Source organism: Osmerus mordax, chromosome 3 (genome assembly GCF_038355195.1).
Source record: "Osmerus mordax isolate fOsmMor3 chromosome 3, fOsmMor3.pri, whole genome shotgun sequence".
In the NCBI taxonomy this organism is placed as follows: domain Eukaryota; kingdom Metazoa; phylum Chordata; class Actinopteri; order Osmeriformes; family Osmeridae; genus Osmerus; species Osmerus mordax.
This window is the reverse complement of record NC_090052.1, coordinates 11,644,270-11,668,577: the sequence shown is the minus strand read 5'-3', so window position 1 is coordinate 11,668,577 and position 24,308 is coordinate 11,644,270.

The following is a 24,308-nucleotide window of genomic DNA, read 5'->3' as shown; positions in this document are numbered from 1 at the left end:
CCTTTTCAGTAAGCTTTGGCGCCCTCTTCTGTCTAACATCATCGGTTGTCGATTCACTTCCAGAAAGTTCTGGCATCTTCATTAATCAATGCAAATTCACTAACAAATCTCTCCAAAATAGTCTTCCGACAGCAAATGTTAATGTCTCAATGTTTTCCTCAATCGCAATGATTATCAAGCATTAGATGAATCCGAACTTCGGTATGTTAACCAAACACGTCAATTACGCTGTATGACTCAGCACTCCCCGTGGCAGTAGCCGATGTTAGCTAGCGCAGGATAGCTTCAGCTTTAGCTCACCTTTTCCAACTTCTTTTCTGATTTCCACTTGAACTCTTCAAGCTATCTTATTCTTGCTCCAAATCTGGGTTTCCTGTTCTCTTCCAGTGAAGCAAGTTTTCTGACATTATGTAAGTGGCACTCAGTCCTTGTTCATTATGCCACTTATGGAGCAGGTTTCTAGCAACAAGTATGACGTGACAAAAATTCAATCTTCAAAAACAAATCTTCGTTTTAAACTTTTACTGACGGAAAAAACTTAATATACAAAACAAACATGAATTCTTTGGATCTAACAGTAAATCGGTACATCAATAATCTTCGTGGTGTCATCGTCGTGTCGTCGGTCAGAAAACTGTTGCTTCCGTAACCTGACCATCTCAACTGAACAAGTATAAATTCACATGACCACATTTCTCTATAGTAATACATTCCACTCATTTATCCAATCAATATACTCTACAGCTATGAAATTTAAAAAAAAATCTCCCTACATGAAATTATGACTTTACAGATTTAAAATAAACAATATTCTAAATATTAATTTATACAACAAAAACTCTTCAAATTGGCACTTACACTCGCCATACCTCTCCCTATCCTTTATTCTGCACCCCTTTCTCTAACCATTCCTGTGAATGGCTCTCTCTCCCTCACTCTTGTCTTTCACTTTCTTCTTCTCTATATCTTTATCTTTCACTATCTCTCTATCTCTTCACCTATATCTTTATTTTCCCACTTCCTCAATTAGCTGCCTTGGACTGCAGTGATGGTGAAACAAAGATTAGAGCAATGGGGATGGAGAGATGACCATCATCCACTGTTCAGCAAAACAGGTAATTACTAGGGGAGATAGAGAAAGAGAGATATTAGCAGAAAGAGGGAGAGAGAGAAAGGAAGAGAGCAAGAAACATGACCACCCCTGGTAGAAATGGATCTCTCTCCATCTCTCTCTCACAGAAGTTACTGATAGGTTGACTCTGGAGACCAGGCGCTCTATGATGGACTGATAAGAATGATAACGTAGAGGGCGAGACATACAGCCTGCAGGAGATGTGTATGTGTGTCCATGTGTGTCGATAATATTTTAGGTGGAAATAGAATCAAACCAGATTAAGTCATGTTATCAGAATTTGATGACAAGATATTTCTGGGAGGTACATTTTAGGGACATTTTATTTAGACAACCTAGATAGATTCTGATATTTTTACATGCATACATACATTAAATAGTAAAAAGTATTGGGACACCTACACATTATACCCACAGGTGCTTCACAGGAGAGTGGAACCTGTTACAGTTGCAAAGGGGTGACCAACCCCATATTAATGCAGATTTAGAATGGGATGTCATAAAAGCTCCTGTAGGTGTAATGTGTAGGTGTCACAAAACTTTTGTTTATCAGAATCAGAATGTACTGTATATGTACTGTATATGTATGCACACACACACACACACACAACTGTCTAATCCATCTTGTAAAGGATCTGATTAACACCCACTAATTACCCTCAAAATAGTAAACCCTGGGGAAGCTTACAACACATACACACTCAAACTTACACACGCACACACACAAAAACTGCAGCCTTTTGAATGCGAACAGAACCCACATTTATAACAGCAGGCATAGGGTGGTGTTTGTAGTGTGTCAGCTGTTAACTGACTATGATTTATCTGATCATCCAAGTGTTTGCTCCCACAGTGCCACAGCGATCACCATAACGTGACCTCTGACACATTGTTTAAATGTGTATACACTACACTGTGCAACGTGTGAAGGAGAGGAATGGATGGTGAACAAAGTGATTCACCTCAGCTTACATAAAACAAGCCTCTAAATATAGAGCATGCATGACTACATATTTCTGTACCAACGCTTTCAGCTACATTGATGTGTGCGTGGGCCCACCCTCACTGCTCTGTACTCTACTGTAGCCTCACTTGTGTCTATCTGTAGCGTTAGCTTTATGTTCAGCTCACCATAATGTTTCTTTACCTGACCAGACAGCTTAGCAAAAATCATTTTTGCTAAGCACCAATGTATTTGTATGTGCCAATGAGCCTACCTCGCATTTCTGAATGTGTCAAAAAGAAGTGGGTCCCTATTTTTGGGTTAGCAATTCCGCAATTAGCAGTCCCGCAGTAGTTAGCGTTGCTGTGTGCACTTCTACTACTACAAAAAAACCTTACCTTTCTTTTCACAGTTTTCAGAGCAGCGAAGATTGTAAAAGAAGGCGGGTTCATGTTATGATTGGCCTCGTCTAGTCACAGTAAGCTGGGTCCGAGTATTTCTAAGGTAGAGAGGGAAACACCACAATGTGAAAAGTCAGGAATTTAACTAATAACTCCTTCTAACAGCAGGCCAAGAGATGCACTCAACATACATTGTACTTATAAATGTGCTGTAAACAGTAGATCTCTCTCTCTCTGTAGAATGTAGAAAAAGTTTAAATTCCATATGCCAGTATCTAAAAGCATATCAATAAGAACATGGATTTGGCAAACATTTCAACAGAAGGATTCCATTGAACATTTTCCTTTCCTTGTATACACCCACAGCACTCCAGGGGCCTGTTCCTTAAAGGCCGCTCAAATAAATTGGACTTAAAGTCCCAAACCAGACTTGAATTAGCTTAACAAGTCAAACGGGGCTAAAGCGGTTCCATAAAGGCCAATTTCAGCTCACGCAGTCCTACTAATTCAAGTCAGATTTAAGTAGTCAAGCTAATTGCGCGTGCACCCTATTCTGAAGCAGCTCGAGAGGTAAAACATGGATCATACAATCCACCACGGCAAAAGCAATGCACACGGCCACGTGACTTCTTCCAGAAAGAACGTTCCCTTTAAGCCTTGTACTATGACAGCTCCCTCATCCACTGCTTCATCAAAATGAAACGACACGCCATGATTGACGTGAACGATTGGCTACGTAGGCTGAGGTCCTTTTTTAGACCTTTACTTCGTTGATTAAAAAACAGGCACCCTCTAAACACATCTAAATTTACTTTTTTGACATTGTTTTAAATAAATAGCCTTCTATTAATCAATACATTACCCAGTAGCCTAACTTTTTATCATGGTTGTGTCGGGAAAATGGAGGATATAGATGTAGCCTATGGATTTAGTTTTGTTTAAGCAATTGTAGACTACTGTTAACAACTATATAGCTATGATAATTAGATAATTTAGATTGAGATAGGCCTATCCCTGATGCCTAAACATTTGAAATCACAAACTAGGCTAGCCATAGGCTACGTTTAACGTGGCGTGTATCAAATCATTGTTCATCATTATTTAATACATTAGGCTAAATGTTGTAGCCTATGTAGGCTATTAAGGTTGATTTTCTATCAATGTTGAACATATTGAACTGATGAGAATAAGAAAATGAGACTATCCGTGGTAAATCATCGTTTTCCCGTTGGGTCAGTGTTACAGGAAGGTCTGGTTAAGCACCAAGTCACGCTAAGCCTGACAGTTAACCTGCCCCGGACCAGACTAGTTTCGCAGCCTAAGTTGCCATAGTAACCGAGTTTGAACTACGTTGAGCTAGCTTTATGGAACCAAATGAACTAGAAATGAGTCCGACTAACTGACATAAGTCTGGCTTATTCGGTAAACTCGCTTTATGGAACAGGCCTCTGAACTGCTTAGGGCATCAGTTTGTATATGTTTGGATTTCAAAATGGTACACATTTCTCCCACGACTTGAAGTGTGTGTGTGTGTGTGTGCGTGTCAGTGTGCTTGTGCTCCAAGAGTCCACCATAAACAGCAACTTCTCTTACCCTTCTGCAGATCCCACGTTTTCAATAACCTCTGTATGAAAAAGAGAGAACACTTTTCCTTATGAGGTGTTTGTGTTTGTTCTGCACACTGGTACCTGTCTTTCCTGGGTTCCTGATCCAGCAGGATAATCCAGCATATCAACACTGTGTCCTGACCTCACAGCACATGTGTGTTAGAGGGGAGCACTGAATCCTAACCGTGTCCTGAAGGACAATAGTTCATCCAGTGGGGGCAGGCACTAGGCACCATGCGCCAAACAGAGGGATGGGATAGGACATGGCATGATGCCCAGATACCACCCCTACCTTTTCCCTCCTCCCTATTTATTTTCTTTCTCTATAATTCAGTCTTACAGCTTTAGTGGTTATTCACTCCTGGCTATAAATTTGAGTCTAAATTTGAGTCAACCTTGACATCAAGGCTGTCAGTCTGTCCATGTGTGGCAGTTGTAGTATCGTTAAATGGATCAAACTAAAAACTGTATGTAATGAAGTGTTCAGATTACAAAGGTAGCTCTTACTAGGCCTGTCGTGATAGTCAATATATTGACTTATCGCACGATATATGGAAATGAGCGCAATCATTTTTGGTGCCGCGATATATTGCAACTGATTATTTTTATTATAAAAAAATATGATTATATACAATTTTACATAAAAACGAATATCACCAACATTTTAGTCGATCCGGCTGCCTCTCATCTTGTCTGCTTTCTGTGTCAAAAGCGTAGGCGGGACTAGCATCTCCACACACACACACACACTCAGAGTGGACACCGACAGGTGAAGAGAAGGCGTGAACCCACTGTGTTATAAAGTGTTCTGTTTCGTGACATCTACAGCTAGTTAGGAAGAACAGGTAAAAATGGACTTGGTTTCAAAGCCGTAATCTTCAGCTCCGGTGTGGGAACATTTTGTCTTTAAGCCGAATGAGATGAGAGCCAATTAACGTGAACGAGCCGGTATGTCGACTTTGTTTGAAAACAGTGGAAACGAAAAGAGGCAACTAACCTAACATCTCACCTAAAACATAACTATCCCACCCAGTTGTTCAACCTGTGATAACAACTGCAGCTAGAGCTGGAAAGGGGTCTTCCATACAGTTGTAGCGGGGTTTGCTCGTTTAAAGATAGAAATACTTAATTTATCATCAAGTTTGGGGCACCACCCTAATATTGGTTTAGGACATTAGGGAATCCTATGTTTAATATGTAATAATCAGTCTCATCTTTAGGAATGAATTCGTTCTAAGTGTAGAGCCAATCGTAACATCAGTGAACACGCACGTCAAAATATCTTTACAATGAATTTATTCAAGTAAGGTAAACAGATCTTATGAACAAGTTGGATTATGGGTTTGATATGAGAGATTGGTTTCAATGAACAGAATGAAATGGTCTAACTTAAAGAAAGACAGAAATTGTACAGTCAATGATTACATCCTTACAAATCATAAACAGAGCTCACGCCAATGCCATGTCGAGGAGGAAAGAGCGTTAGCCATAGTTACGTTTGATCAGGGGTTGATCAATGATGTTGAGGGCGGTTTGCGCCAAAGGTCCATTTGAAGAATCTGAAGTCAAAGCGCGGCTGCGCTGGGTCATGTGACTGAGTCTGCGGGATCTCAGTGAAGTCGCATTTGGAATTGCGTTTTTGGTTCTTCTGTTGAAACGTCCAGATAGTGACGCGTTCACTATGAAGTTGAATCTCAGGAGAAGCTTGGCGACGTCCTTTGGAACGCCAATCCTGATGGCGTTCATGCCATGGTCGGTTTCGCTGGAGTCAGAAATTGATGGTCATCTTAGGGCTTTATACAGTTCGAGAGAGGACCCGTCTGGGGTCAGATGTGGATTGGGGGAAGCTGGGTTCTCAACTCCCCCCTCCTTCCTTCACACCTACCAAAGGTGTGATCTGATCTCTGGCTGGTTCATTCGATGGTTCAAATATTGTTCTGGACATCTTGGTACAGTTACAAAATATAGTTGAATGATTGTTTTATTATGATAGCTTCGTGTAGATACCAAGAATGACGTGGTTATCTTTCAGGAAGAAAGAGTTGTTACTAGAATCAAGATTTCAGTGAACACAACATTAAAACAAAGTAACAAACATAACACAAATATCCCTCTCATAATTCTCCACCTTGTACTCTTGTGGTAAAGGTGAAGTCTCAAGAACTTTCCTCAAAAGTTCTGATCAAGGTATGTTCTTTGTTCAAATCGCCGCCGAAACGGATAGCAAATGGTCGCTGGAGACGTGTTGTCTAAATCAGGCCCTTTGAAGCTTGCAAGCTAGCAGGAGGGCTGATTAGGTAGATTGGGGAGGTCCCCCCCCAATTCTATGGTTCCTTTGCATCGGCGTTTGGTGGGTAATCAGCATACTGAGGGTGTCACAAGGGCTGATTATGTTTGTCTGATGTGATTGAATCACTCTTCAGGTGTGGCAAGATGTTGGCTCCGTGTGGTCTTGCGGACCTCACTACACAGTTATCTGTTACAGATGCCTTTTCCCGACAGTGCAAATATAAACGTGACAGCGCGAAATGGCGCACACTCACGGATAGCGTAACTCGCTATATAGCCAAAGAGATGCAGCCATTAAACACGGTCGAAAAACCAGCATTTACAAATATGCTGCAAACTTTTGACAAACACATGGCTGACAACTCTCACGCATTTCAACCATTTCACACGCTCTCACGCCACACCTGGTATATCTCACGTTGAAAAGGCAACACCAACCAAGTAGCCCTGTTAACGTAGTAAACAATAACGGACGATGCGCAGGTTCACGGAGTGAAGCGACATAGACTCGAGAACAGGCGTGAAAACTCGCCTTGGGGGGGGGGGGGGGGGGTCATTATGTAATCAGTGGCATAAAATGGTCAGAAAATTACAATAATATCGTTTATTGCAATTAATTTTGGTGCAATATATCGCACCACAATAAGTAGTTATTGTGACAGCCAAACTCCACCACTTTCTCTCTTGTTCCTGCACTGTGATGAGGCTGTTCTGTCTAGACCAGTGTTTCCCAACCTTTTTTCAGTCATGGCACCCTTAGAAAAGTTTCAAAATTCAGTGCCCCCCCCCCCCCCCCCCCCCAAAAAAAAAAAAGTTCGTAGAGTCGTGACAAAACCTTGCCGTGTGATAACCATCGAACGGCCGTATGTAATAACAAGCTCTGATGTTCCGCCCTCATTTCCTCGCATGTTTTGTCTGTTAATTCAGTGTTCTGCCAATATTTCCGGGGTTCTCTAACTAGAGAAGTACTTCTAAACATCAGGACTACAACTCCTGTGGATTTATTTCCCACTTTTCTGCTTCCAGCGGCGGAATTAGTGGGAATTATAGTCAAAGCCACCCTCGGCTTTGTCCTAGTAACGAAGCGCCGTAGGAGAGGCAAACGAGCCGGTGCTCTGGTGCGACTCCGTCGGCGTGGGGCACGCACAGCGTTACCGGGGATATTTCTCTCCAACGTGCGTTCACTGAGCAACAAACTGGATGAACTTCAGCTACTGGTGTGGAAAAACAGAGACTTTCATTCATCTTCCGTTCTGTGCTTTACGGAGACATGGCTGAGTGAACTGATCCCAGACTCTGCGCTACAGCTAGCAGGTTTCAAACTTCTGAGAGCGGATCGTGACCCTGTGCTCTCTGGCAAAACGAAAGGCGGTGGAATTTGTTTTTACATTAACAGTGGCTGGTGTGAAGATGTGACAGTGATTCTGCAGCACTGTTCTCCTAATCTGGAATCATTTTTTATTAACTGTAGATCTTTTTACTTGCCACGAGAGTTTGCATCATTCATTCTGGTTGGCGTCTACATGCCTCCGCAGGCTAGCGTCAACGAGGCTCAACGTGTGCTCGCCAGCCAGATACTGAGTGTGGAGCATGAAAATCCGGATTCCTTGGTTATTGTGCTAGGCGACTTTAACAAAGGCAATCTCACTCAAGAACTCCCAAAATATAGACAATTCATCAAATGCCCTACCAGAGAAGGAAACACCTTGGATCACTGCTACTCTACAATCAGCAAAGCATACCATGCGGTCCCCCGAGCAGCACTGGGTCACTCTGACCACGCCATGGTCCACCTGATTCCTGCATACAGGCAGAAGCTAAAGCGCTGTAAGCCTGCTGTGAGGACATCAAAACAGTGGACCAGTGAAGCTATGGAGGATCTGCGGGCGTGCTTGGACTGCACTGACTGGGACATGTTCACGACTGCTACCAATAGTCTGGATGAGCTCACAGAGGCTGTGACATCATACATCAGCTTCTGTGAGGACTGCTGTATACCAACACGCACCAGGGTAAGCTACAACAACGACAAACCCTGGTTTACAGCTAAACTCAGAAGGTTGAGGTCAGAGAAAGACCGGAGTTTCAAGGAGTCGAAGAACAGGTTTAGCAAGGCGGTGAGGGAGGCTAAACGACTGTACTCAGAGAGGCTAAAACACCAATTCTCTGCAAACGACTCTGCTTCTGTCTGGAGAGGGCTCAGGCAAATTACCAACTACAGGCCCAGAGCCCCCCACTCCACTAACGACTCCCGCCTGGCCAACGACCTGAATGAGTTCTACTGCAGATTTGAAAGACAATTGGACAGTCTTGAACTACCCCTTCCCACCCAGGAGGCCTACCACCTCCCCCCCCTCTACAGTGACGACTCTCTCCATTCAGGAGGGTGAAGTTAACAGACTTTTCAAGAGGCAGAATCCCCGCAAAGCAGCTGGGCCGGACTCTGTCTCTCCAGCCACCCTCAAGCACTGCGCTGACCAGCTGTCTCCGGTGTTTACCTACATCTTTAACACCTCCCTTGAGACATGCCATGTGCCAGCCTGTCTCAAGTCCTCCACCATCATCCCTGTGCCAAAAAAGCCAAGGCCAACAGGACATAATGACTACAGACCCATCGCCCTGACCTCTGTGGTAATGAAGTCTTTCGAGCGCCTGGTGCTGGCACACCTTAAATCCATCACTGACCCTCTACTGGACCCCCTGCAGTTTGCCTACAGAGCCAACAGGTCTGTGGACGATGCAGTTAAAATGGCCCTCCACTTCACCCTACAGCACCTGGACTCCCCAGCATCCTATGCCAGGATCCTGTTTGTGGACTTCAGCTCTGCCTTCAATACCATCATCCCTGCCCTGCTTCAGGACAAGCTCTCCCAGCTGAACGTGCCTGATTCCACCTGCAGGTGGATCACAGACTTCCTGTCTGACAGGAAGCAGTGCGTTAAGATGGGAACACAAGTCTCTGACTCCCGGTCCATCAGCACCGGATCACCTCAGGGCTGCGTCCTTTCTCCTCTGCTCTTCTCCCTGTACACCAACAGTTGCACCTCCAGTCATCCGTCCGTCAAACTCCTGAAGTTTGCGGACGACACCACCCTTATTGGGCTCATCTCTGGTGGAGACGAGTCTGATTATAGGTGGGAAGCGGCCGACCTGGTGCAGCCAGAACAACTTAGAGCTCAATGCTCTTAAGACAGTGGAGATGGTTGTGGACTTCAGGAAGAACACAGCCCCACTCACCCCCATCACCCTGTGTGACTCCCCAGTCAACACTGTGGAGTCCTTCCGCTTCCTGGGCACTATCCTCTCCCAGGACCTCAAGTGGGAACTGAACATCAGCTCCCTCATCAAGAAAGCACAACAGAGGATGTACTTCCTTCGGCATCTGAAGAAGTTCAACCTGCCAAAGACAATGATGGTGCACTTCTACTCAGCCATCATTGAGTCCATCCTCACCTCCTCCATCACCGTCTGGTACGCTGCTGCCACTGCCAAGGACAAGAGCAGACTGCAGCGTATCATCCGTACTGCTGAGAAGGTGATTGGCTGCAATCTTCCTACCCTCGAGGACCTGCACACCTCGAGGACCCTGAGGCGAGCGAGGAAGATTGTGGCCGACTCCTCCCACCCTGGACACTCCCTGTTTCAGTCACTCCCCTCCGGCAGAAGGCTGCGGTCTATCAGGACCAATACCTCACGCCACAAAAACAGTTTCTTCCCTTCCGCTGTTGGCCTCTTCAACAAGGCCAAGGGACCACACTGACTCAAATGACTTCTTGCTTAAAACACTCTGCTTTTTGCACTGCATTACAACATGGTATCTTGTACATTTGTATTTTTTGTAATATTTGTATTTTTGTATTTTTATATTGTAATTTACGGCAACTTATATTTTATTGTATATTTAATTCTATTCTAATCCCACTTAGTACTGCTAGTTTATGTACCCTTAGTATAGTTAGTCCACATATTTAAATTTTAGGTATATGTTTATTGTATGCACCTTCCTGCCAAAGCAAATTCCTTGTCTGTGCAAACTTTCATGGCGAATAAATCCCTTTCTGATTCTGATTCTGAAATCGAAAATAGTCGGCTCTTCAGTGGGCGTGCCTTGATAAAATTAACTAGGCCTATATCTACTGCACTTTCCAGTACATCAGAGTTCCTTCGGGAGCGTCTTTGGTACCAGTGCCTACTTATGTAAAAAGCAGTGAGTGGCTTTCACATGTGGGTTTTGTGCTCTGACTCTGCAAATGAAGCCCTTCGTACTCCCAGTCATGGCAGCGGCCCGTCAGTACATAAACCGTGACAATCCTTCCAATTCAACCCCCCCCTCTTCAAGATACTCTGTTGTCGCACAATATATTTATTCTCCTGTTGTTTTGTCAGGCATTGATTTACAAAATAAAAAAGTTTCTCTTATGCTGTCGCCATCTACGAATCGAACATTTGCCAGGAGCTGAGCGTGTGTAGACACTAATGTCAGTCGACTCATCCAGCTACAAGGAACATTTGTGCGAGCTCGCATGAACTGTGAACACATTGTTTGGCCTTTATTTGAGCGCAAAATAGATTTTTGAGCTTTATGTAAAATACACATAGCCGTTTTTCAATTGTTAAAACGTTGTCTAGTTAAGATGTTTTTTTGTTTCAGCCCCTTACGTTTCTTAGCCTGGTTTTCGATCGTTATATAGTCTGTACTAGCTAGCTTTCGATCTCAGTGTCACTGTCGAGTGTAAGCGAGACAAAGGGTGTGCGGTAATGGCTGCACAGACGTTCATTTGTCCTTGGGGAAATGGGGCATGGCCAACCGTGTCGCTCAATCTTCTGCCGACATTTTATTAGTAGTTTAAAAAATTATAAGGCACAGACGTGTCTCGGCCCACCGGGAATTCTCCCGGTGCTCCCGATGGCCAGTACGCTACTGGTTGAAGGACTTTTACAGGGCACCCCTGCTCTCATCAGACGGCACCCCAGGATGCCGCGGCACCCCGGTTGGGAAACTGGTCTAGACTGATGATTTGGTGTGACTTTGTATCACACATTGAAGGTACAGTGTGTTATCTTCGGGTCATTATGACCCTTCAGTCATTGTGACCACCCCCACGTGTTGCGACAACTTTACCTCATACAAAAATAAACTGAAGTATTTTCTTTTTTTTGTATTGGGTAAAGTTGTCGCAGCACAACGATGGGTCGTTGTGAACCTTTGGGTCATTGTGACCCGAAGGCAGCACAAGGGTTAAGTGCCTTTTCCCCCCTTTCCCCTCCTTCCTTCCTTCCTTCCTTCCTTCCTTCCTTCCTTCCTTCCTTCCTCACCATCCAACCATTTCTCTTTTCTTCATCTTTCTTCCGGAATTCTTCTGTCCTTCTCACACCTTTCGGTTCTCTATTGCTGCATATTCCATTATTTTGTTAACTACAGTATGTGTCATAGACTCAATGATCAATTAATTCCCTATCAATTCCTTCCCTATTTCAAAATAGTTTTTGTCATAATGGCCCAACGGCTTACCTTTTGGAGCTATCACTTTTATTCTACACAACTATTGGTGTGTGTCTGTGTGTTTGACACTTTTAGGTCACAGTCCTCTGTCCAACTGACAGAATGTAATTTTGAATTAAATATGCCTACACTTGCAGCATACACTATTTGACACATGCAATGTAGGTTAATGTGCACACGAGTTTGTAAGTGCAAAACCAAGTACATGCACACACACAACACCTATTTTAATATTTTACTATATAACACATTAACCCCCCCACACACACACAAACCCACATAACACACACACACGTGCATCTTGTGATTGTGTCACAGATATTTATCTGTTCCTGGGTGGTAAGATCCAGCCTGCTTGCCAGTTCAGCAATGTCCATCTACACCCCTTGCCACAGCAGCCTCCGGTTGGGGTAATCACTCTTCATCCCCCCTCCTCCTCCACTGGATTTGTCGATCAATAACAGTGAAGCAGGTTAGTGTAATTAGGCCCTCTAATGGAAAGTAAAAACTAGATTTACTTTACTGTCTCTTAAAATCCCTGACAGTGGTTAGACCAGACTGAAAATTAGTCTGTAACTTTGGGCAAGGTAAATAGAACCCTGTGTGCAGAGACCAACTCAGATAGATTCACTTTTTAGCTTCTTCCAAAGTACAGACTTGCAGACATTACTATCGGTCTCATTCGGAATGAGGAAGAAAGCTGGAGGGGGTCATGTGAGTAAAGGGCAAAGAACGTGATTAGACACCTGCCAAGTCAGGCTTCCTGGTTTGGTTTGCCCTATTACCCCGGGTAACCAGTCAAACTTGAACAGTAAAGTCTTAACGAAGTATAGAAATTTGTTGTTGGTGGCAGCACTTCCAAGCAAACTAATCAGACATGTTTGTCGAAGAGGAAGAGTGTGTTCAAACTAATTGCGCACTGTGTATGGTTATTGAATCCACCAATACTGTTATGAGGCCTTCCATGCAGAAACCCCCCCACCCCCATGTCAGCTGTTTTCAATAATACAATTGAACAGAAAAAGAAAGCATTTGTGTTGCATTTTATGTGCTGCATTGATGGTTTTACTTATCTTATGAATTTAAGTATCAAGCCTCGTAAGCAAGCTATGCAAGAAACTAACACATTGCTCTGACATGTTTCAGCCGAAGTCAACTACTTGTGACTGTACTCTAAAAGGTCTTGACTGAGGTACAAGTAGGCTTCTCTTCTCTGTGTCCGTGGAAAGTAAAGTGTGTGTCGTTCACATTCAGCTGTTCACATATAAAATCATATCTCTCCAATGGCTCTTCATGCAGATGTCCCTCGTAACAATCCATCTCCATCTCGCTGTCACTCTCCCCTCAGTCACAGGCGGTCTCAAGTAAGCCAGAGCTATAGAGTGAAATGGGCACAAGGGGACCAGTCCAGAAGAGCTCCAGCATGATTGATGTGATGTTTAGCAGATCGCTGGCGAGGACAGTCCTATCTACACAAAGGTAAACAGATGTAAAGTCGGAAAGGCTTCTGAATGTTTCATAAGGTTTTGGGTTTGAAGTCAGACAGTCTTTCTCCTTCTCTCTCTCTTTCACACATATACATGGACACACACATGGTCGAGAGCTTTGTGGTGTGTGAAGGGTTAGATTAAAGCAGTATATACAGTGGGGCAAAAAAGTATTTAGTCAGCCACCAATTGTGCAAGGTCTCCCACTTAAAAAGATGAGAGGCCTGTAATTTTCATCATAGGTACACTTCAACAAAATGAAAACACAAAAATCCAGAAAATCACTGTCTGATTTTTAAAGAATTTATTTGCAAATTATGGTGGAAAAAAAAATATTTGGTCATTAACAAAAGTTAATCTCAATACTTTGTTATATACCCATTGTTGGCAATGACAGAAGTCAAACGTTTTCTGTAAGTCTCCACAAGGTTTTGACACTGTTGCTGGTAGTTTGGCCCATTCCTCCATGCAGATCTTCTCTAGAGCAGTGATGTTTTGTGGCCGTTGCTGGGCAACACGGATTTTCAACTCCCTCCAAAGATTTTCTATGGGGTTGAGATGTGGAGACCCAGAACCTTGAAATGCTTCTTACGAAGCCACTCCTTCGTTGCCCGGGCGGTGTGTTTGGGATCATTGTCATGCTGAAAGACCCAGCCACGTTTCATCTTCAATGCCCTTGCTGATGGAAGGAGGTTTTCACTCAAAATCTCAAGATACATGACCCCATTCATTCTTTCCTTTACACGGATCAGTCGTCCTGGTCCCTTTGCAGAAAAACAGCCCCAAAGCATTGTTTCCACCCCCATGATTCACAGTAGGTATGGTGTTCTTTGGATGCAACTCAGCATTCTTTCTCCTCCAAACACGACGAGTTGAGTTTGTACTAAAAGTTCTATTTTGGTTTCATCTGATCATATGACATTCTCCCAATGCTCTTCTGGATCATCCAAATGCTCTCTAGCAAACGTCAGATGGGCCCGGACATGTACTGGCTTAAGCAGGGGGACACGTCTGGCACTGCAGGATTTGAGTCCCTGGCGGCGTAGTGCGTTACTGATGGTAGCCTTTGTTACTTTGGTCCCAGCTCTCTGCAGGTCATTCACTAGGTCCCCCCGTGTGGTTCTGGAATTTTTGCTCACCGTGATCATTTTGACCCCACGGGGTGAGATCTTGCGTGGAGCCCCAGATCAAGGAAGATTATCAGTGGTCTTGTATGTCTTCCATTTTCTAATAATTGCTCCCACAGTTGATTTCTTCACACCAAGCTGCTTACCTATTGCAGATTGAGTCTTCCCAGCCTGGTGCAAGTCTACAATTTTGTTTCTGATGTCCTTTGACAGCTCTTTGGTCTTGGCCATTGTGGACTTTGGAGTCGTGGACAGGTGTCTTTTATACTGATAACGAGTTCAAACAGGTGCCATTAATACAGGTAATGAGTGGAGGACAGAGGAGCCTCTTAAAGAAGAAGTTACAGATCTGTGAGAGCCAGAAATCTTGCTTTTTTGTTGGTGACCAAATACTTATTTTCCACCATAATTTGAAAATAAATTCTTTAAAAATCAGACAATGTGATTTTCTGGATTTTCTTTTCTCATTTTGTCTCTTATAGTTGAAGTGTACCTATGATTAAAATTACAGGCCTCTCTCATCTTTTTAAGTGGGAGAACTTGCACAATTGGTGGCTGACTAAATACTTTTTGCCCCACTGTATCAGGGTTCATTCAACATTCATCAACACCTGCCTCAGAAGGATAATGAACATCTGGGGGAAGGACAGAATAAGCAATGTGGGCCTGTGGAAAAGAACAAGCCAGGATCCAATCGACATGCTAATTCTCAGGAGAAAGTGGAGTTGGATTGGACATACCCTCAGAAAACCGGCCACAAACATCACTTGGCAAGCCCTGAAATGGAACACACAGTGAAGAAGAAAACCAGGTCGACCCAGGAACAGCTGGAGGAGAAGTGTCCAGGCAGAAATGGCTGGGAAAGGACTCAACTGGGGAGACGTTGAAAGAACTGCCAACAACCGAGCAAAATGGAGGACATTTGTCAATGGCCTATGCACCCAAGAGGAGCAAAGGGCATAAGAAGAAGTATATATCAGGTAAGACCACGGAAGCACGCCCAACGCTCTCCCCCCTCACAAGGGAAAGTAGTTTTACTCTGCTAACCACTCTTGGACTGGGCCAGAGCTGAAACTCTGAGATTCAGGTGAAGTTTGTGTGTGTGCTGTGTGTGTTTATGTGTGTGGGAATGTGAAGGGATTAGAGAGAGACTGAAAGACTGTGTGAAAGTGTATGTGTGTGTCTCTGTATATGTTAGTAATATACCTTGTGTATTTTAGTGTAGCCTACACTATAATGTTTTGACGGTATTGTACTCGTGTGTGTTCCGGTGTGTGTGTGTGTGTGAGAGAGAGAGAGACAGACAGTCAGCCATCCATCAGGCAAAGAATGATGAGGTGAAGGCACAGCCCGAGGCAGGTGATATAATATTAATCGGCCTCTTCCACAGAGCCTCCAGGGAGGAGTCTCTCTTATCTATACCCAGAGAGAGTGAGCACCTGTGGCCTCAGCTTCCCCTTCATGCCCCCTGGATCATGACTGGCTAGAGTCTATTTGCCTTCAGATACAGCGTCTGTATATCTGTTACACTTAAGCTACAACATCCCCAGGGCAATTTTCTCTTTAGGGGAAATGCATCAAGGTTAGCCAAGCTTGAGCTCATGGAGTTCTGTCTGTCCAGAAGTGTTTGGGAGGGATTCTGACAGTTCAGACCAATACCAAACTCAGGAAGATTTAATTATATGCTGGTTGGCACAGTTTGGCCAACACGGTGCACCCTGTCTGGTGTTACTCTCCATCTTGAGTAGGACAACAACACACCTGTGGTAGCTGACAAAGAGCTGTTCACTGATTAGGGCAGGGTTCTCCAATCCTGGTCCTCGAGGGCCGCTGTCCTGCATGTTTTAGATGTTTCCTTGCTCCAGCACACCTGTTTCAAATGAATGGGTTGTTATCAAGCTCTGTGGAAGCCAGGAAATGACCATTCATTTGAATCAGGTGTGCTGGAGCAGGGAAACATCTAAAACATGCAGGACAGCGGCCCTCAAGGCCCAGGATTGGAGAACCCTGGATTAGGGTGTCTATATTCCCAGACTGGGTTATGTATTAATCTGATTCAAATACTTAATTTGGAAACAACATTTTGGATTTATAGATTAGTTCTTCTTAAACATTTCTCTGGAAGTGCTTTCAGTGTGTGAAATAAACTTAATTAATAAAAATAAAAAATAAAAATCCTGCAATAAGGATGGGTCGTATAGGCTATTGTTTACATTTAAATGGAGCATTTCCGATATGCACTGCGAATCAAGAAGAGCGAGAGGACCATCTGTCGATGTTGGGTATTGTTTCATTGTTAAATGTGGCTAATTGTTTTGATTTGCACTCTAGTCCTCATATTGGAGAATGCACTCTTAGCCGAGTCAGCAAATAATGCCCGCCTCTGTTCAACCTCCTCAAAGCTCAATTATTCACGTCTTATGAATAACGCACATTACCAGAACTGGCGACGGGGTATTTTTATACCTCCATGCCTAAATTAGTCATAGCTTTCCAATGCCAAACATACAATTTTCATTCCCCTCGACCACTTTGTAATACGGGAAAGCGCCACAATCAGCATTTACGTCGGGTCAACGTCGATAAAATGGTTTGCATGATGTATTCAACATCATGCAAAACGTTTTGCATGGTTCTGTGAAACATTGTATATTTATTTAGCAGACGCTCTTAACCAGAGCGACTTACAGTAAGTACAATCACATTAAGCACGGCCAGGAATCAAACCGGCAACCTTCTGATTACTAGCCCGATTCCCTAACCGCTCAGCCACCTGACTCATTGTGCTAGTGTTGCCTCTGCGGAATAGGATGAAAGGATTTTCATGTTTAATTGATCTCCAATCTTTCCCATTCGATTACGATTTGCGTTGGAGCATAAGGAAAGCGGGCCTGATCCTTGCCGAGTAGTGAGTTTTCAGCACCTTGGACAGCGTTCTAAATCGCAGTCCATGGTCCCTGTGGCGTTGTGTGCAATCAGGACATTGCCACGTTCTGAATTGATATTATTTATATAGTTGGGATAAAGTTAAACAAAGGTAGTGGTAGTTGTAAAGAAAACTGTGTGAAATATATAGTTATATTTGTTTGCAAATGCAGACCAATCACAGTGTATGCGTTTTAATGTACTTGTACGTGTCACAATAATACAAAATAAATTTGCCCACCTGGACCCGTGTGTTAAGGTGACAGTTCATGCGTGACTTTTGCACGCTGCGCTGGTGTGTCCGCTTGTCTGATCATATGAAGGAATTTCACCTTGATTCGCTACCAGCCTGCATCCCGCAGGTCCCTGTTCTCTCTGCGTGCGTGTGTGAGTCTGAGAGAGACATTGCGCATGCTTGTGCGCGCGCCTTTATGCTGCGCCTTTATCTTGAAAATGTCCGGTTATTTTAACCCTTAGTTGTCAATATACGAACTGGTGAGTTTACACAGCACCAGCACCACAACAATTTTTTCCGTACATAATCCATATAAATTAAATGTGCGCCATCAAGACCACTTGTTCGTTTTTCCATAATGAGAGAGATGGCTCTACAGAATTTAGTGACTCTATAACCCAGGAGAGCGATGGAACGAATTCCTCATGAGGGCACGCTCAAAGAGCAGCCGCTTTCCGCCAGCCAAATCACAAATCCTCCGAGTCGCAGTCTTGTGAGACGCAGGTGAGTGGTTTAGAACGGAAGTAACTCGCGTCGCTTCACTCTTCAGAACTCTATGCTTCTGAGATTTTTTCGCCCGCAAGACGAGGTTTTTGAAGCGCTATCCCAAAAGAAAACCGATATGGAGAAGGAAATACCTGCTTGAACCGTGGAGCACCTCTGAGATTCACTGAGATTGGGAACGCCAGAGAAGTTCTCATATTTGATGATAGAATACATAAGACGTTCGGTGGAAGATAAATTGTTTTTGTATTTTGTCTGTGGATTATTCAATGGTTGGTTTGAATGCGCTTCCAGGATGCATTGCAACTGAATGGGGACTGGGGAAAACGCAATGTGAAGTCTTTACATAAAATAGCAATATGAAAATACATTTCGAGAGTTGTTTTTGTTGCATTGGAATACTCCATTTGGAAACAATCTTTCGGATTTATAGGTTAGTTCTTCTTAAACATTTCTCTGGAAGTGCTTTTCAATGTGACAAAAAAGAGTAGGCTACCCACACATTTTTATCCATAGATCCGTTTCAAACGATTTACAGAAAAGTGTACTCATTCAACATGACAGATAAATGGACATGTTCTTAAATGTATGTCTTCAATTTTCTTTTCTCCAACTCTAAATCTAAATTCATAAATATATGGTTGACATTTTTGGATTATTCTTTTTTGTTTATGTTCAGGGGACGTTTTCTTAAGAACTTGGATGTGAAAAATGTCGCAGGGTCAATTTACTTCCAGTCGGATCAGTGAGCGAAAACACCTCGTGCTCTGTCAAAATGTTAATCTTACAGTCCGTTCGAGACAGAGTTGCCAAGGCTACAGAGCCCCTCGCCAACCACAGACAACCATGTTTTTTGTTTAGTAAAGTAGACATCGCACAATATAGCTGAACAAATTGAAGATACACGATAGATCTACGTTTTTGTCGTCAGAATGCCTTTGGACACATTGACTCGATTTTTAACTTGTGGATATTGATTTTTCCTCAGGTCTTTCTGAGAACCGAGCGTTGAACCTGCACACACCTTTTTGATGTCAGACAAGGTAAGCTAAGTTTGTACGTTACTTCAGAGTCTTGTGATTGGTTTGCATTCTAGCCACTGGACTTGGTCTGCAAGCTTGCCATTGACAAGTCGGTGTCTTGGAGAAAAGCTTCTGACCCACGGTCAGTGGACGAAAAGGGCAGAATCATTTAATCTAATACAGCCTGTGTTTCATTGCTTCAACATGACAATGGACAAGTATAATTATCCCTTTTACCCTTATCTTGTGAATATAGAAGGCCACTGTAAAATGTTGCGTGTAAAAAATGTGCTTCTGTAAGATGTGTTGAGGCATATGACTTGTAGGCCCATACTATACGTTGACGAGGATGCACTAATCCTGCAGTTTTATTGTAGTACCTGTATACTTAAAATACTGAGACAGCCAGGACTACATAATCAGCCAAATATGAGGTGGGCTATACAGCTTACTTTAAAATCCACATAATTTCCCTTATGACAACACCGCACAGGCCATACCTACTTGTGCATTTTAATTTCTGAATACCAAAGAGGCCCTATTTTTCATCTTCGTGGTTTTGCATTATCTTGTTGATAGGGGCATCTAACCATGCTTATTGAATCATACTTTTTAAGGTTATGGACAGTTCATTTGTCTTTGTACGGCATGTTAACTATAGAATAAAGCCATGTTTGTGTTCTGTCTGACTTTATGCTATTGAAATCTCCCAACTTCATGGCATTCCATTTGAGTTCGGCGCATATAGTCTACCGCATGCTGACCTTCAATTTAGTGCTCTACAGTTAATGTGGTGAGAAACACACACACACTGTGCAATGCCACCACTGCAAGCAGCGCGAGGAAGATCAGCATCCGTTGCAAATGCCACGTCACGATCATCTCCTCTGCATTTTCGAATCGCCTGTGCCTCCCGTTTCCCGTTCTGACAAAACGTGCCTGTTCAGACAACGCTGGCAGCCGCGTCTGATCTTGCAGGACCGACCGCCCCCGCTCTTCTCGCTAAATGATCTCGTTCTCCTTAGACAAAGCGGCCATACAAACAACACATGTCAACCGCTCAACTTGTTGCGAGCCTGCAGTTCGTTATTGATGTGGAGCTCATCTCTTGTCATCACTTTTAGAAAAGGGAAGCAGGGACCACTACGTTCAGCACCAAGTGCTGATAGCATCATGGTCCAAAAATGACAATTCTCTCCTTTTTTCTTTTTTTACAGCATAAAGGCCATAACAGAATTGAGTATTCAGCCATGTAATAGTTGTTTATAGCCATCTCACTACAAATATTTAACAGTTTTCTTGCGATCCCATAAAGGTAGGCTACTGTTGAATGCTAAAGTCGCTCTTCCGTGGCAAAGCACTGCAAAAGTTGGAAAATTCAACTCATGCGACACACCGGAGTTACCCAATCCAAATCCGTCCGAGTGCGGTAGATTAGCTACTGCGGTGCGAATTGCATTGTCATGACATTTTAAGAATAACTTATATATCGTGATATATACTGTTACCGTCTTTGCTTACGAATTATATCATGATAAACATTTTAGGCCATACCACCCAGCCCTACTATGTGTACAACTAGCTCATGATGGCTCCTGAAAGTAGGGGTGGGTGGCACTCAAAGAGAGAGATAAAGACAGAGAGAATAGATGAGGATGAAGAAAATAAAAAAATTAGAGCAGAAATAACAGGGAATGGGTGAGGATGGAGGGAATAAGATTGACCGAGGGTGAGCCATGTTGAGTTAGAGAGGGCTGGGGGAGGGAGCGAGAGAGCCGGGTGCTACAGAGGAAACGCTGAAATTATTCAGTTGAGAAACGATCGGTTTGTGCTCGGCAACTGAAGAGCGCAGGCAGACCACAAAGGGCCTTGAGAGACCCCATTGAAGGCCAGATAGAGAGCCAAAAAGGGGGGGTCACTGTGGAGCTGTCAATACTGTATGATGGAGAACAAAGCGGGGAAATATTGTAACCAGTGGGAAGAGAAAGAGAGAGATGCAATCTGTGAGAGTATGAGAAAGAGAGGAAAGTGATAGACAAAGAGAGTGAAATGTAATCTGTGAGTAAATGTGGAGTGGAGAGAGAGGAAATAGAGAATGAAGAGAGGAAAGAGAGAATGAAGAGGGAAAAAAGTGAAGAGAGAGGAAAGAGAATGAAAATAGGAGAGGAAGAGCTCACGGGAAAGGCATAGATGATCTCAATACTGTATGATGGAGAGCAAAGCAAGGGTAAATATTCAAATGAATGGAGGAAGGCAGATTAATTAAAAAAGAGGTGAGAGAGGGAGGGTGAGATGTAGATAGAGAAATATGTATAATCTAGCTAAGGGCCCTCCGGTTGGCTCTGGAGGACGGGGGGACGGGGGGGGGGGGGGAAGGGTCATAGTGCCCAGAGAAGGGCTCCCTTAACCCAGCCAAGTGGCATGTCTCTCCAGCCTCTGTAGCCTTCCTGTAAACATGACTCACTGCCAGGCAACCAGCAGGCCAGGCTGTTGAGTCACTCATGGACATCATGTGTATGTGTGTGAGTAGGAAAGAGAAAGAGAGAGGGTGTTTTTGTGAAGGAGAATAGGAGTGATAGTACATGTGTGTGTGTGAGAAAGGGAATTTGTCATTGTCATCCAACGAGAAATGGCCTGTGGTCAGAACCAATGTTAATTTTGGTGCTAATGGGATCTATTTGTAAACACACAGAGCTAGGAGTCTAAACACGGCTAGAGCTCTCTGACTTGTTCTCCTGACATCCATCCCCACTCCTACCCACAGACACTCACACACACCAACACATACTGTACATACAGACCCAGTTACACACACAAACAAACACAGTTACTCACACATAGTTACGCACACAAACACACACAGACAGTTACACACACACACAAATCTATCACTCTTCTTCACAAAAACACTCTCTGTCTCTCTGTCCCTCACACACACAATACAGCTAACAGTGTATACTTTAATACACTACAATGAGCTGGAATGATTCTAATCTCATGTTCAACACTTAAATCAGCTTGAATAAGATATGAAAATGTATTTGAAGTGTCTGCAAATGTTTCTCACTGAAAAGACCATGGAGCAGGCTGGTTGCAGAGTAGCAAACGTGTCCCTCAAAGGATCTCTCACCCCTCACTCTTTCTGAGTATCACCTCGCCCCCAGTGATGACAGTTTGCAGTCAGTGTGTGTTTGTGTGTGCGCGTGTGCATGTGTGTGTCATATGCTCAGTGTGTTCACCAGGGTATTATGGTGTACAGTGCAGAAACACCTGCTGCTTTGGTGAAAGCACATGATTCAGACCGGGGTGTATAACACTGGCTGCTTAGGTGTGTGTGTGTTGGGGTGAGGAGTTTTTTTTGTGTATGAGTGAATACACTAATGTACAGTATGTGTCTTTGTGTTTAACTTACATATCACAGATGCGTTCACAGTTGGTGCTCAGGTGTGACAAGTGTGTGTGTGTCTTTGGGGTCGACATTCAGATCCACCTGTTTCTAATCCATGTTGACAGCCCCAGTCAGGAAGGTGTTAATTATTCCTGACTACTACTAAGTTCACAGCAGCAGACAGGGCCCGGCTGTCTGGGCGGACTGCTGTTGTCCTCCCTTCCTCGATTGTGACTGGGTTTGTCATGTGCTGGATTAGCCTCTGACCACTTGGATTCCCATACCTGCCTATTGTCCCAGCCACCAAAGAGATTGATTTTCAAAGGCTATGCATGTTTTGTATAGATTTCAAAAAGCAGTAAGATAAGGAAAAATCCCATTTTAGAATGTGATGTTGCGGGCTCCAAATCCTACCTGACCCAGGATTTAAGCAGGGGTTCAGAGCCTGGAACCAGCAGGTCTGATATCTATCACTTGTCTTTATCCCAAATCCTGCTGACTCCTGCATGTGAAAGAGCAGGCCATAGCCAGGGCTTGATGTTTATTTTCCAAATAGGAACATACTACAGCCTCAATCGGGGCAACACAAGATACACCAGATGCTACAACCAGTAGTTGACTTCTTACAACTAAACAAAGCATGGTTTGTCATTTTGGTTGTGAGCCATTTGAAAATCCCTCTCTACAAAGTATAGCTGTAGGTCTGTCACGACATCCCTAAAATCTAACTTCACGAGTTCAGTAATCACACCATCGATTGAATAGATAGCTTTTATTGAAGCTGGGCTGGTAGCAAAGCCAAGCCTAATGCATTGTGGTACAGGCTGGTAGCAGAGCCAAGCCTGAGGCTGGTAGCAGAGCCAAGCCTAATGCAGGGTGTCGCAGGCTGGTAGCAGAGCCGAGCCTGAGGCTGGTAGCAGAGCCGAGCCTGAGGCGGTGGGTGGAGGCTGGTAGCAGGGCCGAGCCTGGTGCTGATAGAGGCAGGTAGCAGAGCCGGGCCTGGGTTCCTGGGAGGATGAGAGTGTGATTAGGGGATGCAGAGATGGTGGAAGTGATGTGGATGGTGCATGTATAGTTACCGTGGAGGTGATGTGGATGGTTCATGAATAGTTACCGGTTATGGACTCGGGGTGTGGCGGAGAGTCCTTCTTCCGTGCTTTCTCTAGGCTGATGCGTATGAAGTTGATTGGAGTTGGTGCGCATTCTTCCGTGCTTTTGCAATTTGCTTGATTGGAGTATAGGAGGAGTCTTGGTGCGCTATCTTCCTCCCGAACTTTAGTTAGTTAATCTAACTCCCTTTGTTTGCACAAAAGGTTAGTATTGTACAAAGTGTCCCTGTGATTAAATCAGCAAGGATCTTCTAGCCACAGGAGCAGCACAATAAACAAGGTTCCTCGCACAAAATGGCAGCCACCAACATGAGCTTCTATGCGAGGTGCCTTGTAGTCTCCAGAGGTGGGGAAACATTTTCCCATCATGGGTCATTTTAGCGTTCATAAGATCCTTCAAGGGCCACACTGAAGTATTGAAAGAGGGGGGTGGGAGTGGGGGTTAGATGAGTGCGCATGTAGATGCTCAACTAGCATCATTGATCATATAGCCTACCGCTGCAACTTGACTATGTGGAGTAGGCTACGTTTACGCAGTTCGTGGTGCTCATTGCCAACCTTGATATGAAAAGCGAATATTCAAATTAGTGCTGTCAGTTAAACGCGTTATTAACGGCGTTAACGCAAACCCATTTT